We start from the raw sequence: 18,033 nt of genomic DNA, 5'->3' as shown, positions 1-18,033 counted from the left end.
AAGAGTTTAAAAAATGTATCTTGAATCTGTGAGAGGTGTGTTTACAGCTTTAAATGTCATACTTGAACATCTATTTCCAACAGGATCTACTGACTCCTCAGTTTCATAAAATTACTGCTTTTATCCCGCTTTCCATCATGTCCTCCCCTCCCCCATCTGATCCCAAATGAAATTTGAACGTAGCATTACAATATTCGTCTCCCTGCAACTTCAGACACGTCTGTGTTTTATGTGCTCTGGTTCTCAACAATAAAATCCAATAACCACCCTTCGTGGTGTGATTGCTTGCATAGTGTGCACTGTTGAAATAAAGTAGCAGAGAGGAAATGAAAGTCTAAACATTAAAACAACAGAGAGGGTGTGAGTTTGCAAAGTCTGAATAACATTAGGAAAGCGTCTGAACTTTTGGAAGTTTTCCCAGCTTGCCCCGTTTAGATGCCCCAGCTCCTAACTTTCCATGTGGGTGCTCACCTCCATTTTCGTGTTGCTTACTTTGCGTGTGGAAGGGTTCCACCTAATTCCTCGGGTATTTCTAGGATCAGGGCAGCAATGTCAGAGGAGTCAGGAGCAGGGTTATTTCAGTGTGCAAATTACTGGCCGACAGGGGTTGCTGGGTCAGGGTAAACATTCCATTTTCCAAAACACCTAATGTTTTTAAACTAAAATCACCCAGATTTTCTACATTTCTGTGTTTCATATTCATTGCCTTTTAAAGCTTCAAAATTATGTGCAACTGTAGGTTAAGTGTATATCTACATAGGGAATATTAGTTGCTTGGTATTTCATACTTTCCAACTAGTTCATGTCCTGGGAAGTGAACTTGATTTACGATTTCAGGTTATCATTAGCAGCAAATAGGATCAATGAACGTTTAGAAGGGACACACTTCTTATTTCTGATTTCCAGTTCCAAATTCTGTATGACTGACCAAAAGTCTAGTTAGCAGAGACATTTCACTTTAAGCACATACGACTTTCTCCGATGACAAGGAAACATTCAGTACCGACAACTAATGAAGATTCACATCTCAGGGAATTCCCCGGCGGTCCAGCGGTTAGGACTCAGCACCTTCACTGCCGAGGGCCCGGGTTCAATACCTGGTCGGGAAACGAAGATCCCACACGCTGCGCGGCGCGGCCAAAATATATATATATTTCAGTCTTCAGGTAGAAGAGAAATTGGTAGAAATAAAGAGAAATCCCCCCCCCAAAGAAAAAAGAGATTCGTATCTCAGATATGTCTATGCTCAATACTAAACTACTGCGTTTGCTCTACGTTTATCAAAAACTTTATACTCAAGGTCAGAAACAGAGCCCACCGCAAAGTGAACATATGGTGCTTTTGTTCAAAAAAATTATTAAGAATTTCCAGTCAACAGACCTGACTTCAGAGCATTAAACCGAGCGTGGGGACTTCTGATTATGGAGCGCTCTGCAGTTGGCGTGGTCGCACGCCTGGGATGCTTGCATTGCCCAAGACTGTAGGACTAGTGAAGTTGTTCTCCAGGTTTTCGTCTTGATGTGTCAGCCTATATATAAATTCTCACATCAACGCGTGTTGGCAGAGACCCTGTCCATCCATCACTTTGGAGTTGAAGAAAACCTTCAGCATATCCACGAGGAATTTCCACCTCTCACCTCTGCACTGGGACGTGGGTAAAAACAGTGCCCGTTTTTATTGAAATCTTCTCCGAACATACACAACTGTAGAGGGACGAAGACCCCCGTCGGCTAAATCCTTGGCGTGAGGCGGAAAATTGAGTGACCTCCAAAGCAAAGTTCCTACAACACAGGGTGCAGATGTGAGGGAGGTGGATTTGCTTTTCCGCTGTTTAAAAACCAGGTCTCCCCAAAGAGCTCCAATTCAGTATTGGGAAAATCAGAGCTGGATGACTATGGTCTTGGCTCACAAGTCTGGCCTCGAATACCTGTCAGCACCACGGTCACTGTCACCACCCCCCTCTCATCCAACCCAACCCAACACCAGAAGGTGCCTCTATGTGTTTGGCACCAGGAATGGCCCTGCACTGAGAACCCATTTCCCCTGTTTTATTCAAGTGAAGTTCACGTAACATAAAATTCATCACTTTCAAGTGGACAACTCAGTGGCATTTGTCACATTCACAATATTGTGCAACCGCCACATCTATCATGTTTCAGAACATTCTCATCCCTCAAAGGAGACCCCGTCCCCATTAAAAATCACTCCCCACCCCCCTCCCCCAGCACACACTTTCTGTCTGTGGATTTGCCTGTTCTGGACGTTTCCTAACAATGGAATCACACGCTGTGTCAGTGTTTGTGTCCGGCTTCTCTCACCAAGCATCGTGTGTTCAAGGTCCGTCCACGTTGTAGCCTGTGTCAGAGCTTCACTCCTTTTTGTGGCCGAGTCATATTCCACTGTGTGGGTGGACCCCGTGCTGTTTCTCCATCCATCCGTTCACAAAAACTTGAGTTGTTTCCACTTTTCAGCTGTGGTGATCAGTGCTGCTATACATATTCATGTACCCGTTTTTGGTTGAGCGCCTGTTCTCCATTCTTTGGGGCCATATACCCCAGAATAGAATTGCTGGATCAGAGGGTAACCCCAAGCTCTCCTTCTGTGGGAACTTCCATCCACTTCTCCACAGGAGCTGCACCATTTTACATTCCTACCAGCAGCATATAAGCGTTCCAATTTCTCTACATTTTCACCAACGCTTATTTTCCTTTTTTTAAAAAAGATTATAGCCTACCTCATTTACCCCAATGGTCTTTCCCCCATAGAGCATAGGAAACCAAGGCTCAGGGACTTTCTTATTTGCTCAAGGTCACAGTGCTGGTTTGCAGAAGCAGGGCATCTGAACTCCAATTGCTTCATCTGTAGACTAAGGATTAAAAACAGCGTCGGTGAGGCGTTCCTCAACATGCCATTATTGAAGTTATTTATGTCGGTTAAATGCCGTAGATGAGACAATGGTCATGAGGAAACCCATACAAAGAGGGGGTGTGATGTGCAGACAGCCAGCTGCCACCTACACAGGGGTTCACCTTGTGGGGCTAACTCAATCCTGACTCTGACCTTCATTTTCCCGTTAGAAACTCAGTGTACTTAGTGTCTCCACGTAGTTCAGACTTGGAGGTCCCAAGAAAGCTCCCAGGGAGCCCAAGGCAGAACCAGGGTCTAGGCTGACTCGTGTGTTAAGAGAGGGCTCTCCTCCCACACAAACAGAGCTTTCACGTCAGCTCCTGAGGCATGTGCTCCCCACGAGCCAGCTGCCCGAGAAGAGGATGCTGCCTGACCCCAGAAGAACAGGTGATGGGACCTAGTCTACGGAGGCAGGAACCTTCCAAGTTGACCGTCTATCTCTTGCGTGGACCACTGACTGATCCTTTGATGACCAGGGTACACTGTACCGTGGATGATGGTTGAGTGGGGTCTATGTTTTGGGTCTTAACACCCTTTCTCCAGCTTTGTCAAACCATTAGGTTACTGAGAAGTCCCCAAGGGCCAAGGGCTACCTTATTGACCAAGGGGACACCCCCATCATCTGTACTCTGACCCAATATAACTTGACTTCAGAGCTTACCAGGAGACCCCTTATTTCTCTTTTTTATGCTCCTATGATGAAGTCTTTCTCCGAGTTCACCATTTACAATCTCTCTTCTCAAGCAGAGATTTCCAATATGACACTCCATGTCTGCACAAGATGATGGCAACAATCATCTTGGAAAGAATGAAATCAAACAGCTTGGAGTCTACATTCTGGACAGCTAGACAGATGGATCACCTTTGCTAAATTAGCTGGATGCCTTCAGGTCCGGGTCCCCTCCCCACGACACCCCTGAATCTCCCAACTCATTGGACCCAACTAAAGCCAAATGGAGAATGGATTGACCTAGTTGAGGCTGTCCTTGGGTTTACATTCTGCTGGGCTGGTTGTCTATCCTTTACCCTTGTTTGTCTCTTATTGGCCCATTGATAAGGACTCACAAGGTATCTGGTTATTTTCTCACTGCTCACAAGTCTTACAGTCTTCAAATATACTTTTAAGACTCCCTTCATGTCAAACATCTTAAGCTGAGATGGTCCAAGGTTTATGTGGGGAGAAAAGTGTGTGTCTTCACAACATTCCACTGCCTCTTTGTTTCTTTTTTGATATTGTTCACAGGGCCCTTTTGCTTTGTGAGCATGTGTTCACCAAGCTGTGTGCAAGCATTTGACCCCAAATGGATGGATGAACTGTTCACACGGTGTAAAGGGTGGGGGTTGGGGGGGGTGATGCAAAAATAGAACTATTGCAACATGGTTTGAATAAAAGATGACACTGGAATGAATTTAGAGCCATAAGAAATGCAGACATTTCAAGGTCTCAGAGGACTTGTGTGAACATTTTTTGGGGGGGAGGTTGCAGAACCGATTAGCATTCTGTGAGTTCGCATTTGAATTTTATTTTTGAACCATGTCCCAGTGTCAAGGCGATTGTTGCCAGGGTGAGCTCTGCAATGATTAAATTTTGCATGAGAAACCTTCAAAATCTGGCTGCAATTGACTCTTTGCTCTACCCGGCTCCACTCAGGTTGACCCTAAGAGTGGGATTGGTTGTAGAAATTATGGGCGGGGGGAGGTCTTCAAACAAAATATTCGTGCCTCTCACTACTGAGGGGAAAAATCCTGCCTGTTCTTGGAAAGGTGATGAGATTCTAAGTTTATCTTTCAAGAGGGGAGAACAGATCCCTAACTAATGGTCAGCCAAGGACCAGGCACCCACCTGGGACATTAAGTTGAGTTTCTGGAGAGGCTGACTCTGAGATGGAGGTTAGGATGCAGGACGGTTGTTGTGAGAGATGGATTGGGAATAATATCCTAACCGGGTGAAGGAAGCAGGGTTGGATAGATGGAGGACGTAGCTTGTGATTCAGCCATGACCAAAACCCCACCCAATCCCACCAGGAGCTCTGTGGCTGGAATCATTCATTAGGACCCCAGGTTGTGCCCAGGGAGAGGATGTGAGCTTTGGTGAGGCAGCTCTCTTCAGCTGAGGGCAATTTCTGGAGGAGGAGCTGAGCTGTGAGCCAGGAGCTGCCAATATGCCCAGCCAGTGGGAGAATGAGTGGCTGGACCCTGAAGGGTGGCTATAGAGGGACCCACCTCAGTGCCCACTCCAGGCCACCCTTCCCTGGGATCCATTTGAGTCATGGAAAAAGTTGACGCCACATGGGTAAAATTCTCTAGGATTCTAGCTGGTCTCTTCTGGGGAAACAATGAGGAAAGAGGAGCTATAGGTGGTCTAGAAGTGATTGTCTTCCTGCTCTACAGACTGTTCTAGAATTTCCCCTCACCCTCAGCCACCACCTCTGCTCACCTAGGTGGCTTATCTTGTGGGATCTATTTTTATCTATCATCTATCTGTCTATCTATCTATCTACCTATTTATCTATCATTTATCAATCTATCACCTATCTATTTATCTATCTTTCTAATTATCTATGTATCTATCATCTATCTTTCTTTCTATTTATCTATCATCTATTTATGTATCTATCTATATCTGTCTATCCATCCATCTATCTATCCACCCATCTATCTAAATATAGTCTATCATCTATATCTATCTATCCATCTATCTACCATCTATCATCAATTTGTCTATCTTTCTATCTATCTAATCTATTTATCTATCATCTAACTATTTATCTATCTAGATCTAAATGACTTTTCACGTGCTGGCAGCCACACACCATTAACCTTTTCTACAAACTCTCCTAGAATGTTCTGACCTACAACATTGCCTTGTCAACATTTCTCATGCAACAGTGCCCAGAGACTTGATTCTGTCTGTAGAAAATACTGGTATAGAAAGGGCAGCTCACCACAGGTGCTCCAGTTCCAAGGAAAGAGGAAACCAACATCTTCACCACCCACAACACATTCATAGCACCCAACTGTGGTGCTCAGATGTCAAGACTAACATTGCACCGGGAGTCGTTGGCTTTTGGTAAATGAGATCCCAGTTCATGCATTTACCCCAGTTTCTTTTGGCAGCAACTGCTCCATCCATGGTGTCTTCTTCAAAATATGCTAGTTCTCTCATCGACACATCATAAACTCCTGCTCAATAGTGTTTGGACATGGTTCACACCTTAGGAGACACAATATAAGGTGAGGGATACAATTGTGACAGAGACGTGATAAAAAGAATGGACGTCTTTGAAAGCCTTGGTGATACATTCATGTCTAGGGTTGAACATCACAGTGTTGAGTTGTGCTGAGTCTCTTGGATACCCAGAGGGTCATCACAAATCTCTCATACTGACTTTCCATGAAATACAAAAGCCCCGCTCAATGGATACTGTGTACTTGGTTGGTATTACCCCAAGGATGGCTCAATTAAGTGTATTTCCTCTCAAGCCCACAACTTCATGGATGCAATGAAGTGTTGGCCACAAATTCTGTAAAGCACTCCTCCTGCCCCCTACCTGGCCTGAAAGATTTCCCATCTCAAGTGGTGTCTAAAACCCTATCTGATTTGGGGTGGGGGAGTGGTTACTGAAAGGCTTCTATATACTCCACCTCCTGCTGTCATCAATCTTTTACTCAGCTCAGTACTTATTTTTCTAATTCACCCCCAGATTCTTAATATTTATGGCTCCGTATAAAGCAATATGCGCTTTGCTGGTAAGGAGGGATGCTGGCTTAATTTCGTGTCACATTCCACGCCGTCTTCTTCCTGCGGCGGGGATTTTTCGCAGCTCCCTGAACAGATCTATTTTCTGAAATATGTAAACCATACATTTGAAACATTGATGAGCGCTCATTGCTGAGCCGTGAATCAACGTATTTAAGATCAGCTCTTATCGGTTGAAAGATACAATGTAATAAATGACTGTAGGGCTTGATTAAATAGTGAAACTCAGCCGAGGCATTTAATCAATCTCCAGTGCCATTTACCGGGAGCGTGCCACGGCGTGAGAGTGGTTATTGCAGTTATGTGACAAGCCATAAGACGAAAAATAGAAAATATAATGGACGGAAAGTAATAATATTGTAATCAAAATGTATCTATTTTATACACAAGACAAATTCGCAGAAAATAATTCCAGGCGGCCACATTGTGCCTTGGTTTGGCACGGGTGGGGGTCATGGTTACCAGGGGGAGATTCTTCTTGGATGACTTCAGATGAGGGTAACTTTTATTGAAGTAAACTCAGGCCTAAAGAGGTAATGCTGGAGACCCTCCCCGTGGTGAGAACAGGTGAAGGTCATGGTTGTAAACACGGACCCTAACCCTGTCTTCATGGCCACCACCGCCTCCTGTGTCACAATAGCCTGAAGAAATTCCTTCTACAGAAATAAGGGATAATACTGCTGCTGGTGGCAAGGTTTGCCTTATTGGTCTAAATTCTTCAAGATACTGTATTAGTGATTGTATGAGTTTTCTAGGGTGGCTGTAACAAATGACCACAGACTGGGGGCTTAAAACATCACAAATGCATCCTCCCCCATCCTGGAGACCAGATGTCTGAGGTCAAGGTGTCCCAGGGCTGTGCGCCCTCCAGAGGCTCCAAGGGAGGGTCCTTCCTGCCTCTTCCAGCTTCTGGGGGCTCCAGGCATCCCTGGGCTTGTGGCCGCATCCCTCCCGTCTCTGCCTCTGGCTTCACGTGGCTTCTCCTCTGTGTCTGTGTCTCTCCTCTTCTGTCTCTTAGAAGGATCCTGCCATTGGATTTAGGGCCTCCCTCATCCAGGAGGACCTCATCTCAGACCCTTCACTTCATCACATCTGCAAAGACCCTTTCGCAGATAAGGTCCCATCACTGGTTCGAGGGTTTCAGACATGAACATCTTTTTGGGGGGGGGGGGCGGGGACCAATCAACCCATTAAAGTGATACACACGTTCACCCCTATCATGGGATAATGTACTTGGCAATGTGACTTATGTGGCCCATGGATGTCAGTGGGGGTAACACAAACAGAAGCTTAAAATATATTTGCATGGTTGGGTTTGCCCCCTTGTGAATCTGCATCCCCATCAGAAGATCCTGCCCCAGAGTAACTACTGTCCCTTCATCCTGGACCCCAAAAGGATAAGTAAGCAGCAGGGCACATGCCCTGGGTGCATGCTGGTGCCAGGACCTTAAGAGATACATGGTGCAGACCTGGGCCATCCTGCTCCCTGGAGCTTGGCTTCTGAAGCCGAGGGTTCACAGTGCCACCAAGCCCAACTGGACTACAACTGACCCACTAATTTCTGAGGAAAAAATGTTGCCTTTGGTCACTGAGTTTCAGGGTGATTCGTTACACAGTGTTCTTGTGGCAATAGCTGACAATTACACTAGTTATGGCCAATCCAGACCGGATCTCGACATAAGGCTAGATGGTGTTCCCAAGACCAAGACTTAGGGGAAAGTCTTTGTCATCCAAAGATTTTCTGCGAGCTCTCTACCATATAGGGCTATGGATGAATTGTTTCCCCCCAAAATTCATATGGTGTCTCCCTTAACCCCAGTGTGAGTTAAGGTGGGAGTAGGGCTTTTAGGAGGCAATGGAGATTAAATCACCTCATCAGGATGAGGTCGTTATCTGGTAAGACCGGCGGCCTTAGAAGAAGAGGAAGAGAGAGAGAGATGTCTTTGTGTTTCCGTACGCGTGCATAGGAGAGAGGGCATGGGAGGACAGAGTGAGAAGGTGGCCGCCTGCAAGACAGGAAGAGAGCCCCGCCAGGAAATAATCTGCCCACACTCTGATCTCGGACTTCCAGCCTCCAGAAACTGGGAAATAAATTTCTGATGTTTGAGCCACTCGGACTGTGCTTTTTTGTTAACGGAGCCCAAGATGGCTAACTTTAGGTTCAGATTCAGGTGGATAAGGATGAAGCCCCCCACAGGACAACATCGCAACATTTCCCAGGTGAAGGCTGTCACGTGGGGGCTGACGCCCCGAAGCTGCTGGGAAAGAGCTCTTTTCCTTTCAAATGTATTTCCACTTCATCGGCAGGAAGTCACTAAGAGACTTCTGGACAGAGCCTCGTGTTGTGAACTAGGTCCGAACGGCTTTCAGAAGCATGGTTAATGAAGAACACATCCAAGCAAACATTTTTTTTTTTTTTTACTTCATTAGGCCTTTCCCGTACAAACAGAGCTATTTTTATGACAGTGACGTCGGAGTGCCCCAAACATCACAAAATGATTACACACGCTCCGTTGCAAGATTTTAATGGTTACAAAACATCTGAGTACAATTAGAACTTCCTCTGTAACTTCTCAATTACTGTTAGCCTGACTAGTTTCCTCTCCAGACTCAGGATTTGTGAGACATTCTTTACTCTGTGCGGCAATTTAAGAACAAAATAGAGCCCTTCTTTTTGAGGCAGAAGAATCTGGAGGACGGGAAGGGGTCCCAAGCTCTCTCGGTCTGTGGCTTTTGGGGGCTCCATGTCCTGAAGGTTACCTTAGAAGCCCTGCTTGCACGGAGGACAGGGTGAAAGCTGGTGTTTGAGGTTCTGCCTTTGCAGGTTGTAATCTTAACTGGATGGTGGACACTCCAGAGACCACACTCATGACCACTGGACATACAGAGAAGGTGCCAGATGGAGGATTCTAGAAGGACCTCAAAGATTTCATCTCATGCCCCCGTAGAGGGTGACACACCTCCCCAGAGCAGGAAACATGGAAAACTCCAAGTCTGGGCAAAAAGTGATGTGTTGGCTTCACTCTTTACCCAAGGGGAGGCATCCAACCCACAGATGGATGCGAGGGGGGTTTGGGATGGGTGTGGGATCCAGAAGCACATGCTTCTGGGCAGCCCCGGCTGGTTGTATTCAACGTCTGCAGATAAAAAGTTGAGGATGAGAAGGATGTCCACAGGGAGGTTAGAACCACGCCCACCAGGAGGGCGCACACGGGAGAGAACTCTGAACTGGGAGCTGATGGAAAAGTCACCGCGGATGGAAAACTCAAACAGTGGTGCGATCGAAAGTGAAGTTTTGATTTGGGCAGATATGATTGAAATAAGGACAGCACGACAGTGAACTGAAAGACCATCACGCTACCCAAAAGTGGGATGTCCATGTTTACCTGTAAGAATCTGAGAGATGAGTGAATTCAAAGATCATCGCTCTACTCACCAGTGGGAGGTCCAGGTCTCCCTGTAAAGATTCGGGCGATCAGAGCAAACCTTTACAGGGCACATTGTGGAAGGAGAATTCTTAATCATAAGAGGGACAAAGGCACCCTTAAAATATTGTATTCCCAATAGTAGTCTATGCTCTAGAAAGTTCTGTCTGAAAAACCCAGGTTTTAAAAATCTCTGTCATCGGATGTGTTGCCAGATATGCATTTAAAGTAGCGATTCAGAGGCTTGGTGTCTTGAGACGATGTATAAAGGATGCCCCTGATTTTTATATTAAACTGGCATAGAGTTATTTGTGAGACAGTCTCACCCACATAAGAGATTACAGGAAGAATTGAAGACAGCAGGGCAGGATATTTCCCTCAACAAGGTTGTGTGAAAAGATGGATGTAATTGCAAATAAGGAGTTTATGAAATACAGCCGCTACTTTCCTCCTCGCACGATGGTTGCGGCGACAAGAGCGTCTCCCCCAAGGACAGCCCTGCTTGGGGTTTGTCATCATGCTGTTGGCTTTCTTCTTGCCTCTGTTTTGTGTTATTCCCCTGCAGCCCCTGTGTCTCTGTCGGGGGACCAGGCTTGTGCTCTGTCCAAGAGAGAAGGAGGAGACAGGTACGCTGGGTCTCCCATCCACCAGCCAGAACCCCAGATATCTTGACATCCTTCAAAGGGATGAGCACAATCTGTGTCTCTGCATCTGCAAATCAGGACGCACCGGGACACAGACCAGCCAATTATCCCAGACTCAGAATGATGCCCGTCCTAGGAAGAAAAGCCCTTTGTGGCGTTCCGCCACTCCTAACTCATAGCTCCAATCACAGCCCAGCTCTTGCAGTCACCTAGGAACTGAGCTGAAGTCTCATCACCTGAGAAATGAGACAGGGCGCCCTGGTATCATCCACACCCCAAGCTCTCCAAGGCCGTGAGGCTTCTCAGAGAAAATATCCAGCCCCAACCCATCTGCCATTTTCTCCTTCCAGATCAAGGGGCACCACCAAGGGTGATTTCAAATATCTCGGCCTGCTATCCTTGGAAGGAGTCTCAGAGACGGGCTGATTTAATTTCTCTCTGAAAGATGAGGAAAAAATGAAGTGACTTACCCAAAGTCAGGCATTCAGGTCTTCCGGCTCTGAGCCCAGTATTCTGTCCTCTGCCTTAATCCGGGACCAGACCCCAAGATATATTTCTCAGATGTGTAACATTTCAGCTAGACTGATAGGCACAGAGAGAGATAAAACAGAGACTTACGGACTCTCTCCTCAGACTGGACGACACATTTAGATCCCTTTCTCTTTTAAGAAACAGAAATTCGGCTGAAGTCCCCTCTGCAAATCTCCATGTCACCACGGACCCCCACCCGCCCAGATGTGACCTCTCTCCGAAGTTGGGGTGTTCTTGCTCTACCTCCATTTTTATAATTTTCATGCTTTTCTTGCGTATCAGAAGCAACATGCAGTATTGCTTTGGGTGTGTTAAAAAATTCACATGAATAAGACAGAAGCTCATCTGAAAAGGCTGTGTGATTCCAGCTCTATGACACTCTATGACACTCTGGAAAAGGCACAACAATGGAGACAGTAAAAGGGTCAGTGGTTGTCAGGGGTTTACGAGGCGGAGGGAGGGATGAGTGGGTGGGGCACAGAGGATTTTTAGGGCAGTGAAACTACTCTGTGTGATGCTATAATGGTGGATACACGTCATCATCCATTTGTCCAGACCCACAGAATGCCCAACACCAAGAGTGAACCCACATGCAAAGTGTGGATTTTAGTTAATAATTTATCAATATTGCCTCATTGGTTATCACAAATGTACCACATCAGTGCAAGATGTTAACAATACTGGAAACTGGGGTGGGAGGTGGCATGGGAGCACTGTACTTTCTGCCCTGTGTTTCTGCAAACCCAAAGTTGCTCAAAAAAATAAAAAGTCTATTAATTTTTAGAAATTCACCAGAATGGTACATATTGTATCCCCTTGGTGTACAAACCCCTTGGACATTGGATTTTTCCCACTCATGTGTTTCTAGATTGAACCGTGTCGGTACACATAAATTCAGTTTCACTTCTTTTTACGGTTATAAAGCACAACAGTACATAAATATACCACTTTTTATACCCCTCTTTTTTTTGCAATTTCAACTTTTTGAGCTTTAATTTTCTCATCACTGAAATAGGAACTATTATTCCAACCCTACGTATTTTATCGGGCTAACATAACAAATGAGATCATAGGTAAAAATCATACTTTATAAAAATAATATTGTTTTCATCATTATTATTACAGTAAAAGACACTATTTTCTTTAGATCAGTGAGCCTTAAACCTTTTTAGTTTTTTATCAGTGGGTTTTTTTTCAAAACATAATCTTACATGGAACTTTAATATATCAAACTGATTTTACCTGATTTTACTGAGGTGTATTGTGCAATTTTAAAGGTGTAACTATTTATTATCAAGTCAGTTAATGACAAGAATAAAACTATCTGGTTTATATCCCTCTGTGGATGGTGCAGTGATGTACATGAGGATGGCTGGTGCCAGAAAGTGTGTGCCTTGTGGTCATGGTAAAGGGTTCAGCCTGCACATAACATCAGTGGGGATTAACTGAACAGTGTTGCATTTTTAAAAACAAGTGCATAATGAGATGCTTCAGCTGCAACCAACAACAAGACCTTGACATAGACTCCATCCAAAATGAGCTGGGAATAGTCTCACCTTCCCACCTGTCTTGTTTTTGTTTGTTTGTTTGTTTGTTTGTTTGTTTCTCAGTGACTCTCTTAATTGGAGGAGGACAGAGAATTCCCTGCCTGGAGTCAACACTGAAATGCATTTTGCTCTGGAAGCTCAGAGGTAGAGACTGTGAGAAATATGTCTTGTTGACTAAGTCTAGCTGGAATCCATTAAAGGGCCAAGTGTGGAAGAGTTTACACGGTCCAGAATATATTTAGGGAAATAACATTGACACCAGGGTGGACAGATGTTCAGGCAGAGCCAAAGGTGCACAGGGATTGTTGTGGAAGGGAGGTCAGCCCCTGCCGGGGAAGGTGGCAGCCAAGACTGGGATGTGCCAGGTGGAAGTGGGTGGAATGGAGATGTCCACCTGAGGTCTGCTTTGGAGGTAGAGAGATGGAGCTGATGATGTGATGAAGGGTGTGAGGATGGGAAACCCACCTAGGAGGGATCCCGGGACGCTAGCACACACACTGTGAGCCTTTACGGAGATGCTTGGAAAAGAGAAACAGGTAAGAAGGAAACACCAAGAATTCAGTTGAAGACGGCTGAAATTTGTCTCCAAGAACGCAGAGGGAGGTGAATCTTGAGAACCTACCCAATCGCACTGGGTTCATTGTCAACGTCTTTTTTAGACCTGTGCACCACTGCCAAGAATTTTAATTGTCCCAGAAATTATACATGGTAATTTCAGCTTATAAAAATCTTTGTAAAATTAGAACTTGGATACATCTTCAGAAAAAGGAAACCCAAACCTCACTCACCTCTCAGGCATATTTAGTATTGAAAAAACAATCCGCATATTTGCATATGATGTTCTAAATAAGAACCATTTGCTCATAATAAAGCTGAAACAAGGCACAGTTCCCTTTATTAAAAAACGTTGGCATGAAAAGTTTGCATGTAGGGACGTTTCTACACGTGTCCCAAAATAGTTGCTTTAAAATAGTTAATTTTTTTTTTTTTTTTTTGCTATTCTACCACATTGAAGAAAGTTGCTGGCATTAAAATCCAACACATTAATTTTGTCTCCCTGAAAGCCTTCTGGCCAATTATAGACAAACTCTGGGGGCTGACACACAAGTAAATTCACTTTACTCTCATGATGTGGGTATTTTCTCCTTTTTCTAATACACTGTGTGGCAGTGACAGTATTGATCTGATGTTATTAAATATATTAAAACTCCAAAACTACTTTTGAAAATATAATAATTCTGCAAGTTTTCAGAAACTTAAGAACATTAAAAAAAAGAATAACCCATAACCGAACATTGGGCAAAATTTAATTCTATGTTATGAATAAAATCGTCGTTAGTTCCCCCAAGAAAAGCTCAGAAAAATAATGTCTGCCAGTTTCTAGCAACTCATGACAAACACCACGGCGAAGACCCCTCTTAGGAGCAGAAATTAAAGGGACAGTATTGTTGGGATTAAATTTCTTCTGGAAAATTAGTGCTCCAGGAAATCTTTGAAATACCCCCAAAGAGTTGATTGACCCATGGGTTGAGAGTTATCCCTGACGTGATATACAGTTGCTATGGCATGCAGAAAGAGGAAAATGGGACCAGGAAAACATTCCCAAATTAGGACAATTATATCTGTCCATCACAAATTAAGAGGAAATTATAAACCCCTCAGAAACAGAGGAGGGAGAATAAAATCAATTCTTGCTTTTATCCTTTTTCTGTCATATTGAAACTTCAGTGCCCAGAGCTTCAAGGACTTTAAAAAGTCAAATTGAATACAATCCAATTAGGGTTAATTTGATGTCTCATTTGTGGTTCAGTGTGGTGATCCTATGAGTAGGTTTATGAACCCAGAGAGCACACACAAATTAGCCTAAATTACACCGTGCTGGATGTAACCCTTTAAACAGCAACTTTTCCAAAGAGCTTAACGTTTACAAAAGTGTAAATGATTGGAGGTGGGTTTCGTGTGATGGACAGTGGGGTGTGTCCAGAGACCAAGCACTCGACCCCCTTGTTTAAGGGGGTTCTGGATGCAAATTTTGCCTCTTTTCCTGGAGAGCCACCTGGTTTCCAAAGGGAGCTGTCTCAGAGCCCCCTCATGGCTGCTGAGTTGGGGAGGAGGTTCTCTTTACAACCTCCCTCTGTGTCTCTAACCTCTTTCCACCCACCCATCCAGCCAGCCATCCACCCACCCACCCATTCACCCACCGACCCATCCAACCGTCCATCCACCCATCCAACCGTCCATCCACCCATCCATCCATCCATCCACCCCATCATCCATCCATCATCCATGCATCCATCCATCCACTCATCAACCATGCATCCATCCATCCACTCATCAACCATGCATCCATCCATCCACTCACCCACCCATTCACCCACCCACCCATCCAACCGTCCATCCACCCATCCATCCATCCATCCACCCAATCATCCATCCATCATCCATGCATCCATCCATCCACTCATCCATCCAACAACCATGCATCCATCCATCCATTCACCCACCCATTCACCCACCCACCCACCCATTCACCCACCCACCCATCCAACCATCCATCCACCCATCCAACCATCCAGCCACCTATCCCCATCCATCCATCCATCCATCCATCCATCCATCATCCACCCATCCACCCACCCACCCACCCATTCACCCACCCACCCATCCAACCATCCATCCACCCATCCAACCATCCAGCCACCTATCCATCCATCCATCCACCCATCCACCCATCCATCCACCTATCCATCCATCCATCCTTTGCTCACTAAGAAATAAAAGAAACATCTTCCTCTTCCTCATGTAGAGTCCAGCATCCCCTGGGGGTAGACCAGCATCATGATATGGAGCCATGCAGGCAAAATGAATGATGTAAAGATGGACCTGGGGCCCAGAGGGGCACCCGCAGAGGCCCTACGGGAAAGGCAGCAGCATCCGTCTAACCTCACTTGGCAGCTAAAAGAGGAGCATTGAACTAATCAGGGTGGGATTGTGCATGTGACGGGGGTGCAGTCTGGACCCTGCTGGGGTTTTTTTAATAAAAACCTTCCCAGTTGGCATAACAATGACTTCTCAGTGGACTTCTGCTGCTTAACCGCTTGTCAGCAGGCAACTTCCTGTGGGTGCCCTTTACAGAACCCCCATCAGTAAGGCCACATTTCGAATCACCACGAGATTCATTGGAAACGAACCTAGGGAAATCTCTCGAGCATCCCCCAAACAGTGGCCATCTTGCCTTCCACGTCCACAGGACCTTCTGAAGCTTGAGACAGAGCTGCACGTCCTACAGGAAAGTGGCCATTGGCTTTTTCCAGATCCATTGTCTGTGTCAAGAGAAACCATCTTTTTCCTCTTGGCTTCCCCAAGAGGTGTGTCTTGGGGTGCAGGGAGGTGGCAACTCTGCTTTGCATGAACAATGAAGGGAGAGCAACGTCACCAGGACAGAAGAGTCAGCAGCAGGGGGTGTCTTTATTTCTCCGAAGAAACATTTCACCTTGACTGTATGTCTCCTATCTCCTCTGGGAAGCTTGGCCTGTGAAGGTCCTCGTTTGTAAATATGGTGCTGGGCTTGCTTGCTACCCTTTGCTTGGGGTCGCCAGGTGTTTGCCCTCGGAGATGCCCAATCCCGTGTAGCTGGCGTTGTTTGCCCTCAGCTCACAAAGGCAACCGCCTCCCCGCAAGGGGACAGTCACATGTCCCCTGACAGCCCAAGCCTCCTGACCAAGCCCATCGTGGTCCCTTCTGAATCTCATTTCCGTGCCAGCCGCCATTTTCCGTCTCTAGCTGCACTGTATTTTAACGCCGCTTTTCGAGGCATTTATGATCCCTCCTGCTTTCATACCCTTCATCTTCAGCATCAGATCCTGCGTCTCTTCCCACTGTTAATGAAACTACAGCAGAACAGTGGGTCTGAATCAGAGGCCACCCAAGCGTTCTCCGCCATTCTTCCCAACCTGACATGAAATCATTAACAATTATTCCGTCATGCTTGAGTTTTCAGACAGTTGCTGTCTAATGATCCTTACTTTACCACGTGCTCCGAGGATCTTGATGAGATGGTTAGGCCAGGCTCTGTCAGGTCCTAATGGGATTCAGCCACAGCGGGCTCACACTTTCCCTTCCTTGCTTCGTGGACTTTCTCATCCCGAAATGAATTAATTTATTTGACAGGATTCAGGTGAAAAAGTTCCGACTCTGTGGCTTATGATTTAACAACTTGTTGAACTCGAAGGCCCCATTTGATAACCTAAGTGTCGCTGGATTGAAATCACTACTTAACTCTTCTTTTTGAAAAACTAAATGGCAGTAATCGTGTGGGCAAAATTACGTTCACACCTCCGCGTTAATATCCCAGGGTGCATCTTATAACAGTGAGTGACCCCCCAACGATGTTTCTAGGAGGTGCGATGTTTCTAGAATTATGTTACTACCAGGTGGGTTCAGCCCCCTCCCAGCCGGCCTTGGGAAGGTGGGTCCTAAGAGCGAAGCTGTTTCCTGACCTATCCCCGTTTCTGTAACAAGAGAGATGCCGGCATATTTACATGCCACGGAATTCCAGGGAAGGCTGCTGTGTTTATTTGTATGTGTTATTATCTGCAAGCTTCAGGGAGCACCCCAGTCGACGGTGTTGCAGGGCCCCTATTTTTTTTCCGACCAGGGTAAGGTGGACCTTTCTCTTTTATTTAGTTTTTAAGGCAAATCTCTCTCCACACAACGCAATGCATTTTGTAGGGAGCCCCCCCCCTCTCTTTTTAGTTTGACTTCTTCTAATGAGGTAGAATATATCGAGCAGTTTTCCAACATATGCCGTTTTAATTGAGACAAAACCAGCCACGAGATCGTCGAATCTATTTACCAACTTCCTTCGTAAACCTGACCGAAAACATTTTATTCAGACGTGTGCATATATATTTTTTTCTCCTCAGTCCCTCAAAAATATGTCGAGTGAAAATTAAGCCATATGAAAATGAACTCTTGTATATGAAATATTTCCACCGTGGTGCAGGGATCCCGTCCTTAGCTCTGCTGTGCGTGGCCTGGCTGGCCGCCCGCATAATGAGTGTGCTGTGGGGACCCATCAATTCTTGCATTATTTCCTCGTGTACCAAATGCATGTACATGATAGGTCAACAATGTGAATTAAATCTTTCCTTATAGGCTTACTGATTTTTTTTTTTCCTCCATGGGCCAATAAAAGGATGGATGAACATTCTTTTCCC

The sequence above is a fragment of the Lipotes vexillifer genome, unplaced genomic scaffold (assembly GCF_000442215.2).
Source record: "Lipotes vexillifer unplaced genomic scaffold, Lipotes_vexillifer_v1.1 scaffold512, whole genome shotgun sequence".
Lineage (NCBI taxonomy): Eukaryota > Metazoa > Chordata > Mammalia > Artiodactyla > Lipotidae > Lipotes > Lipotes vexillifer.
This window is presented reverse-complemented; position numbering follows the sequence as displayed.